We start from the raw sequence: 9,619 nt of genomic DNA, 5'->3' as shown, positions 1-9,619 counted from the left end.
CAGGGAACCTGTTGTGGAGGTTTGCTTTCTCTGAATGAGGAAACCCATAGCTCTCTATCAAACAGATTTTAAAGTAGTCACTTCCATTCAGTGGAATTCATTTAATTCGGTTCATGACTCACATTTTCATACAATTCTTCCATGTTTTGTTGGTTTTTTTCCCCAAACAATTTCCCTTGGTTCACATTCACAATATCAAGATTTAGTTCTTCATGTATGGCTCCTACATAAAGGGAGGGATTTAAAGCTTTAAATCTTTTAACATCTTATCAGTCACAAAGGAATGCAGCGATGGAGGTTGGTCTTGAGGAGTTATGCAATAGTAGGCCTCTCTGACAAAAAACAAACAAACTACAATATGGCATATTGCACTACAAAACGCACTACTAAAAATAATTTTAAAAATAAACAGTATGATGGATTCCACATCATAATTCCACATGACTGTTTCTGCATAGGGTTCTTATTTTCTTGATTTCCTCTTCTAATATTTACTCCTGAGAAAGCAACTCTGGTCACTGATTTAATACAATGCTTACAGATATGCAAAAATATTTTGTACGAAGCTACCATGGTACAACAAATATCTTACAGTCATTAAAGCCACTAGGTTTTGATTTATCACACAATTTTCATGCAATGTTACCTTCATTTGTTTCATTCTTTCCATCTCAATCAATAGCAATCCATTATAGATGACTCAATGAGTTCACAACACAGCCATAACTGGGAGTAGCTCTCACCACGAATGATTTTCCCCTAAGGGTAAAATACAGTAAATTGTCAACAGGAAGGTCTGTGTGATATGAGGGGTAACTTTATGTGCAATCTTAAAAACTCTGCATAACAATTTAAGCTGCGTGACCAGATATTAATAATGACTTGTGAGGAAATACATGTTCACCATTGAGGTTACTCTACACTTAAAAAGCATTGATTGCACAAACAAATATTTTTCTTCATAATTTTTAATTGTGCAAAATTAGAGGTAATAAATTCTTGGTCAGGTGTTAATTATCCATTAATTAATCCAAGAATCTTATATTTTAGTACATATTAATCAGGTAGTTTTGAATCAGAAACAGGATAAATAACCATTAATCAGAGAGGATTAATTTAAAGGGTTAATAAAGTTTGATAAATCTAACTTTAGTAAATGCAAACAATACCAGAAAATGTGACTAGCACACCCTAAATACAACTACTGTAACAAACTGGGTTTAATGATTCCTGAAAAGTTAGCGCTGCACTTTCTACTGGGAAGGCTGAGCTGTACTTTTCTTCATTTCATTCCATTTTTCTTTTGGTCCCTGTGTGACTTGAACCCCCTTATCAGTGATAATAACTATCTCTCTGACTCCTCACAGTTGTAATTATGTGTGACACACTCGGGTTGTTGCAACAGAGGACTAAGTGTTTCTCGAAGTTCCACCAACGTCAGCAGCTTTTCAGCACCATCTATGAAGCGAGGAGTGTTAACAAAGAACAAGATTTACGTCACTGCCTTCACTCAAAACCTGAAAGGTAGGTTTATGGCTGTCTGGTATGTGAGTCAGGCTGTGTGCTTCATTACATTGGTGTGGATATGGTTTCTTTATCAAGGGTTTCTACTGACTGCTCAGGTTCAACGAAAGTCAGGTGTCTGAACTGATCTGATGTTGGATCTAGTCAGGTTCTGGTTCAATGTAGATCATTTAACCTTCTTTAACCCAACACGCTTGTCGAGATTTATATTATTATGTCATCAGGACTTACCATAAAGTGACTTTTGTTCTTTTCTTGAGTGGACTATTCATATTCTCAGATTTTACTGTGAAGACAGCATGCCTTAGCTGAGAGACCACAGAGACAGTGTTGGAAGCTGCTTAAACTGAATTGATTCTACTTTCAGCAATGAACAAAAGGTAAGCTATTGGGGTCAGATGACGAGTAGATGAGCAGATACATATAGAGTCTCTTGGAATATAACAAGATGAGAGATCACTGATACTCGGCCTGTTAATGTTGAATACAGCCTCAGAGTAATCCTGTTAAACTGAATTTGGCTGAGGTAAAATGTTCTTCATTCTTGCCTCCTGGGTCATTAACATTTTACAGTATGTGGTCTACTCTGACAGTGCGTCACACCGTAGTAGATCTTACAAAGGAACATGAGTTTGAAAAAAATAAATAAATTGTATTGTTGGATTTTTGATGCTGCGTGGTTCTGAATATGAACATACTCCTGAGTAAGATACTGTGATACTATGGCAAACTGTTCTGTGGTCAATGTTCCACATTACTCATAGAATAGAGTAGATCTCTGTTATTTATCCGTGTGGATATTTATCTTCAGTTCATCAAACTTTAAAGAAATTTGAATACCTCTCCTATTTCACTCATGCAGTAAATATACAGTGGACAGTACTGATGATACTTAAGATGAAGGTTTTGTAAAATGCACCTTTATTTGACATAGGTGCTGTATAGCACCTCTCAGAGTTCAGAGATAAAAACTGAACGACAGGGTAGGGTAGTAGGATAGGAGGGTAGGAGCTATCTACCAGGATTGCGTCTACTTCTTGGCATTTTGTGTGAAATGTTTTGTTAAAGGATTTCTAATTTTTTCAAAAACATGAATTGTTTCTCACTGATCTTAGTCATTGATAAAAAGAGAGAAGTGGGGGATGAACACATCTGATCTGGCACTGACTCTTTGTGTGCAGCTAAACAGAAGGTCTTACAAAACTAACTGTCTCTTCATGTAGACATCAATTACCTTGTTCAGGTGGAAACGTGTCTTTATTGAAATAAAAGCTGCACAAGAATCTAAAGGCAAATCATATATCTTTTTTATCTCGCAGAGTTCAGGCATCTGTTGCTTTCACGTGTAACCCGGACTGAATCTGATCGGATGGACACTGCTGTGGTCAAGTGACTGACTTCAACTCATTCCATGGTTTTACCGTTTTAGGTTGTATACAGTATGTTAGAACAGGCTGCAGGGCAGCTAGTGTACTTAAGAAGCACGTTTGAAGCAAAGATCATTTGAAATCTCACTTTGATCTGAGAATTATTTTCTTCCTCTTGTAAAAAAACAAAAAACAGACAACCTCTGGATTGTTTAGAGGTACAACATTTCCTCTCGGTTCGAGAATGGAAATTTCTTTAAGTGCAGTTCTTCATCATGCCACTTGGGGACAGTGTTGCTTCTGTTTTGAACCGACTGCGCATGCTCTGTGCGATGTAAACATGGTAGGCCGCCTCCGCCAGTGTGAGCTCCGCTGACAAATGTGTACACGTATTACACGGTTGTATGGGCTGCACCGAGGAGTCAATGGGAACCAGCTAACTCAAACCTGGCAAGCCTTCAAGTGGAAAACCTAGCCATGCTAACTTTGGAAAAATAACTGATGTATTCAGGCAAAGTCTTCAAAAAGCAGACATTTTCTGTTTGTAGTAGGACTATAGTTTCGTGCATGGGAAGGAGACGACGTTTGCTGCGGCTGGTTAAAAACACTTCAAGGTAAAAGATGTTGATTTTTAGGGCTCTGTCTAATTACTGGAATCAACATGAACTCCAAAGACTGCGAGACATCACCTGTCCAAGTGAGATGTATCACGTTTCGTTTCAAGTCCAGACGGTGGCCAGCTGTAATTTTAGCGTTTATTCAGATGCAATGTTAGCATGTCGGTGCCTTTCCAGAGTATTTAATGCTGGGGAAACTAGTCAAGGACTTCAGCTATCGCCTGAAAAGAGACTCTAAGACTCTATGAGTTACACTTTTCTAATTGTTCGTGTAAAATGAACTTCTCACCGTGGTGTTTAAGCTCGTCGGGCTCGTCACCGTTAGCACAGTGTTGACTTGATGCTAGATGTCCATTTCTGCTCAGAACACCCGAGAGCCATAAAAGGAACAGATAGTTCTCTGACCGTCTGCTGCTTCATTCCTCGGTCAGAGAAACTATGGAAACCACATGAAGGGTAGGCTTATATTGAAATGTGGAGAAGTGAGTTGCAAAAAACAACTGTACAGTAACCAAAGAGATGTAGTGGACAATGGACACCAGCAGACCCCACCTTTAAAAGTCCACTGAGACTGTCACACATTAGTACAGTTAGGGTATGTGGGGGAAACGGAGAGCAGAAGCTCACTGAAGGCTGGAGCCGCAGTCAGAGTAACCATGACTTGTTTCTGAACCTCAGCATGTTGATCCAGTAAACCTCTAAAGCAGGCTAATTATAGTCCAGCCACTGCTGGTACTGTCCTTTAAATGGGATCATAACTGTGAAAACAGCACCATCATGGACGAGGTAGAACAATAAATCACAGATGAATGGAAACGCTTCAGTGAAGTAGACCCACTCCAGCACTCTAAAGATTAACAACACCACTGAAGACTTCAAAACTATGTGAGCTTGTGTGATGATTAAAAACACTCTATATTGGTACAGACTTTAGTTTTTTCACAGTGTCAACCATTTATCTTAATGGCAGCTTTGTACAATATTAGTATTATGTTAGATAGCTTTCCGAAAAGGTTTTCAGTTATCTGAATGTCTTGTCAGAAGATGATTTCTTGCTTTCTTAATATATGTGGAGTTTGCACTTGTGTGGAGTAGAGGTTGTAGAGGTAAATGAATGCATCTGCGTGTGTAGATTCCACCATTAAGCATATCGGAGATGTTGTGATGGTTTAATGGCGCTTTGCTGATCACATATTTCGGTGACTTATCCATAATTGAAGCCACAAAATACTGAAAGAAAAGCTGCCAACACGTCACAAGATCAGCTTCAAGGCTGATGGAAGCATTCCAGGGAATGACCTGTTGAAGATGGGAGAGACCATACTAAAAGTTAAAAGCTGACGTCAGAGCTGTTGAGTGAATAAGTTGAATAAATTTGTGCTTTGAGAATGTATATAAAATAAAATAAAAACCCAGCTGATTCAGTGACCCTTCTATGAGTAAATCTTAAGTAAGTGTCCTGGATGTTTAAGGGTCTGATGTTTCGGGAATATTCTTCACTTTTTTGTGAGTCATCAAGTCACATTTGGAAGACCAGGTGTGGCATTGTCAGAGGACACGTGTTTAAACCTGCTGCATTTACCATAGAAAGCTTCAGGGGCTCTACCCTGAGCGCTGTCCCATGAGAAACATGCCATGTTAACAAGTGTAAGAAGTGTAAGAAATTTTTTAGACTTTGTGTCTGCATTCAGGTCCTATTTTTGGGTTTGATATCTATCTATCTATCTATCTATCTATCTATCTATCTATCTATCTATCTATCTATCTATCTATCTATCTATCTATCTATCTATCTATCTATCTATCTATCTATCTATCTATCTATCTATCTTTAATTAAATAATACTGGTAGTTGTAGCTCTCATGCGGCTGCACACCCAAGAATATTCTTCAGCGAAATATTGTGCACCAAGACTTTGCCTGGCTGTGGGTTTCATTAGCTATGTGCCCTGCATATCAGGGCCCCTTTTGAGATCTTTGGCAAACAAAAGTAGAAACAATCTGTGTAGCCAGGATTTATACGGAGGCCTGTCTTCAGTTTGCTGATAACAAGAATGTCCTGAGTCCACCTACACATCAGCTCTCCTCTGTCCTCACTGAGTTAATTACACTTTATGTTGGCCAATGTTTTGCTTTTTGACTAATGTAATCAAATCAAATTTAGTGTATGTGTGTGTGTCTGCGTGCGTGCGTGCATTCGTGCGTGTGTACACATGCAAACAAAATCACACACACACACACACACACACACACACACACACACTGGGGCTTAATTTTTTGAGTGAAGTTCCCTTATCATTGATTGAGGCTAATCTTTATCTACACACAACTAGCGGGAACCCTTGCAAATTCCACGATAAAACAATCAGACTTCATACCAAACATATGAAAACAAATGTTTTTGTATTATAAACCAAGCGCACCCAACGGAGTCAAAAATCAACCAACATTGTGTGTGTGTGTGTGTGTGTATGTGTGTGTAAAAATTTTTAAAAATCGAATAAATAAATCTATTAATAAATACCGTGGGGAAATTACTTTTAACTCCAAATGCATTTACACGTATACAGTATGCACACCCACACACACACACACACACACACACAGTATGGATTATGATCATATGGACATGACAAAAATGAAAATACAGTAAACATGTACAGTGAGAGGAAATTGGTTGGGGTATGGACAATGATTATGCTTTTGTAATGTTGACGTATAGCCAGTGATTATTCTTGGGTCATATCATAGGTTTTTATTTAAAAATAACATTTTTGTCCACTGTATAAACTTTATGACTCATAAAAAACCAGACGAACAAATATCTAACTGTCAAGCATGTTTATCAACGCGTCTTCGACGTGGAGCTGTTCTTCGTCAGAAAATAGCCGGTTTTAATTCTGTCCATTTTGTGTGTACATGTAGACACGGGTCACACACACTGACATCACAGTGGTTTTGTTAGCAGGGAGTTGACCCCCGGACAGAAAAAGTTTCAGTTACAGCATCCACACAACAACGCAAACCTGGCATTTTCAAAAAACTTGACTTTGGCCGGCGTTTTCGTCCTGGATATCTGCGTTGTCGTGCTGACGAAAAGCGTAACCACAAAAAAAAGCCTGGCTGCCTGACACCTTACGCCATATTTTTCACGTGATTCCTTCTGTCAAATGCGCAGTGATTAGTTGGGCACTGTGATATTTTCAAGTAAGCTTATTCAAAATGTATAGGTGGGGAGATAAGGGCACATATAAACTGGACGAGACTCAAGTGTCTGTTCCGACGGGTCCACGTGGTGGTCGCAATCCTCCATGTTGAGAGGCAGTGCATGAAGGAATCTCAGGCTCTGAGATTCTTCTCTTCTAGGAGTCAGACATGATGCAAACCTGCTAGGAGGTGTAGGAAAAGACAGGACAGGAAGCACTGAAGGATCATCTTTTGCTTCATGGTCCTGTTCTAGTAGCACTGCGGATCCCACCATGAACGTAATTAATATGTAATATTTTAAAATTAAAAGATTGAGTTTAATTGGGTTTTTATATTTTATTACCTCTATATGAAAGAAACGTGAGGCTATAAGAAAGGTGAGATGCTTGTCCCTTATGATGTGATTTTTCTTTACATTTGAACCATAATGATCTCATCCACTTGTCTGAACCATTCCCCTGTGAGTGGAAAATGCTGTGTCAGTTCACACTTATTGTCGTTGTGAGCAGGATATGTGTGCTACTGCTGTGGATCCTGCTATTCCTGTAACTGCACCATGTAGTTTCACACTCTACGTTTGAAGTAGTGAACAGCAGGAGAATGTTTTTTACCTTATTAGTTCTGTGTAGTCTTACCATCTGACAGTGCCAGTAAAGTTATCTCTGTAAAACGTAAACGCTGTTTTTCCCGACTGTTGAACCCCAACTTCTGGTCTTCCTTTGAATACTTATTGGAAAAGAAAATAACTCATTAAAATGTCCCCCACCTGCCTCCACCCCACCCCACCCATGGTCATTCATGGCTTTCTTCCAGCAAATGAGTCACATTGAAGATGCAGACAAGGAAGGTGGGGAGACAGGACCCCCGCATGGGATTACACCTGTGATTATATTCAAGTTTGTGTTGGTTCATCCATATCAGTCGTCTGTCGCGCCAATCCAAATAACATCTGACCATGCACATTCCTGACCTTCTTAGGATCAGCTGGTTTTTGTACACAATAACTAGCATTTTTAATGAAGTTGGTCAAAAGTTTGTCTTCACTTTGTAAGTATTTTCCAGGCAGGATCTTTAGGGATTTTCTTTTTTTTCATATTTTTCATAAACATTCTTGAGCCCCTATACCTATAGCTTCATAAGTTATAAGGGAATAGCTGAGGATGAAAACCACTGAGCTGTAAAATCAGATTTACATCCACGTCACAAACTAGACAAGATCTTTGCTAGATACAAATGTTTCTATGACCACCTTCAAGTACTGACCTCATGGAGTTTGTTATAGTTTCATATGAAGTCCATCCGGATTTGAACCTGTATTAATGAGGACTGACTCAGCATGATATCTTCTGTTGTTTCAGAGGGATCTTGTGGAGCTGTTGTCTGGTGACTGTCAACCCTGTGGGGTTTCTGCCAGTCTACAATAGGATATAAAAGCTTAGCATGCATATTTTCAGTCTGTACTTTTGCACATTCCTGTCACTGCACCTAACCATAGTTTTTTTTCCTCCACCTCCTTTCTCTCCTGCCTCTCTCCTCATTTATGTCTTCTGCACTCAGCAGACCTGAAGCTCACTGAGAAATGAGTCATCTTTTCTAGAGGATAGGAAGTGATTTGTTTCCTGCCTGATAGCAGAATCCAGATGTCCTTCTGGTGTGTGTGTCTGCGTGCGTCTGCGTGTGTGAGTGTGTGTGCATGCGTGCGTGCGCGTTTGCGAGACACTCGAAGAAGTTTGGAGCACTTTGACCTCCCCTGACAGTATGATCAGCATATGACTACTGAGCGCTGTGTCATTCCACCGGTCGAAGGTTCAGGAGAATGGATTACCGTCTGGATAAAACTCATTTCTCAGCAGTAGATTTGCTCGTTCGCTGAGATATTCTCTCAATGGTTAAAAGCTGGATTGTCTGTGGAGTGTGTCAGTAGCTGAAAACCTATTTGGGTCTCTTAAAGTAACAGGTGGGAATGCTCGGACGACTTCCTCCATTCATGTTATGTTTACTTGGTTTTATTAAGATACAAACATAACCATCATGCAACAGGTCGGCAGTCTGCCTCAGTGTAGACCTGACAGCTGAGTAATTTGACTTTAAAAGTGATTATGTGCTTTGAAATGGGAGAGAAAACAGTTGTGCAGTAAAGGACATTAGTACAAGTTAAAGGACACTTGCTAATTAAAGAGTTTGCACATGTATTTATTATTTGGTTGTTGGGGTGTGAGTGTCTGAGCCCACAGAGATCAAGAGATGCCTTCTCTTGATATAACTCAGTGACCTTGGTGTGAGCTGTTTCATGCGGAACTATTTCCTATTGTCTGACCACTTTATTGCTGCACACAATAGGGCAGTTTGATATTGGAAAAATCACAGCAATGTCTTTTTGTATCTTTTAAAATGAAAAAATACCAGAAATTTCAACAAAATATCACCTAAACGGCTCCCACAACAATGTTTTTCTGTCACCTGTCCTTCTCCCACCTACTGCTAGAGACAGAACAGATAGAGCAGTGTTGTTGGGATACAGATCTTTGTTAACTTGTTTTGCAGATTTATAGTACATATAATCTACCATTTAATCTACCATATTTAACAAGGTTAAATGTTGGATTGGTCTGTGTGGAAGAAGAGGATTTAAAGATAAATGCACTTCATAGCAACCGGTCATGGAAAATGAAAAAATATATCAAGCAATGAAAACGTCTTATTCTGACGGACTACCTAACAGACAGACCCCAGTACATCCGTATGGGGGACTGTTTGTCTTCTATGGTGACCAGCAGCACGGGGGCACCACAGGGGACCATTCTCTCCCCCATTCTCTTCACCCTCTACACATCAGACTTCAAGCACAACTCGGATACATGCCACATACAGAAGTACTCCGATGACACTGCGATAGTGGCATGT

The 9,619-nt window shown here is 39.5% G+C and overlaps 1 protein-coding gene across 5 annotated transcripts in view; it reads left to right on the top strand.

Moving 5' to 3' along the window:
• Positions 1-1,643: 1,643 nt before the first annotated feature.
• The window catches only part of evi5b (ecotropic viral integration site 5b), a 32,740-nt gene continuing 24,764 nt past the window's right edge, over positions 1,644-9,619 (top strand). For 2 of the 5 annotated variants that reach the window (XM_068318725.1, XM_068318721.1), the window contains exon 1: positions 3,247-3,505. The gene's annotated coding sequence lies outside the window, so the exon portion shown is untranslated. Of the gene's footprint in view, positions 1,905-3,246; positions 3,506-3,588; positions 4,394-9,619 lie in introns of those variants that run through there. The other 3 variants (XM_068318722.1, XM_068318726.1, XM_068318723.1) reach the window with 3 other exon arrangements.

Source organism: Antennarius striatus, chromosome 7, assembly GCF_040054535.1.
Source record: "Antennarius striatus isolate MH-2024 chromosome 7, ASM4005453v1, whole genome shotgun sequence".
Taxonomy (NCBI): domain Eukaryota; kingdom Metazoa; phylum Chordata; class Actinopteri; order Lophiiformes; family Antennariidae; genus Antennarius; species Antennarius striatus.
This window is presented reverse-complemented; position numbering and strand designations above follow the sequence as displayed.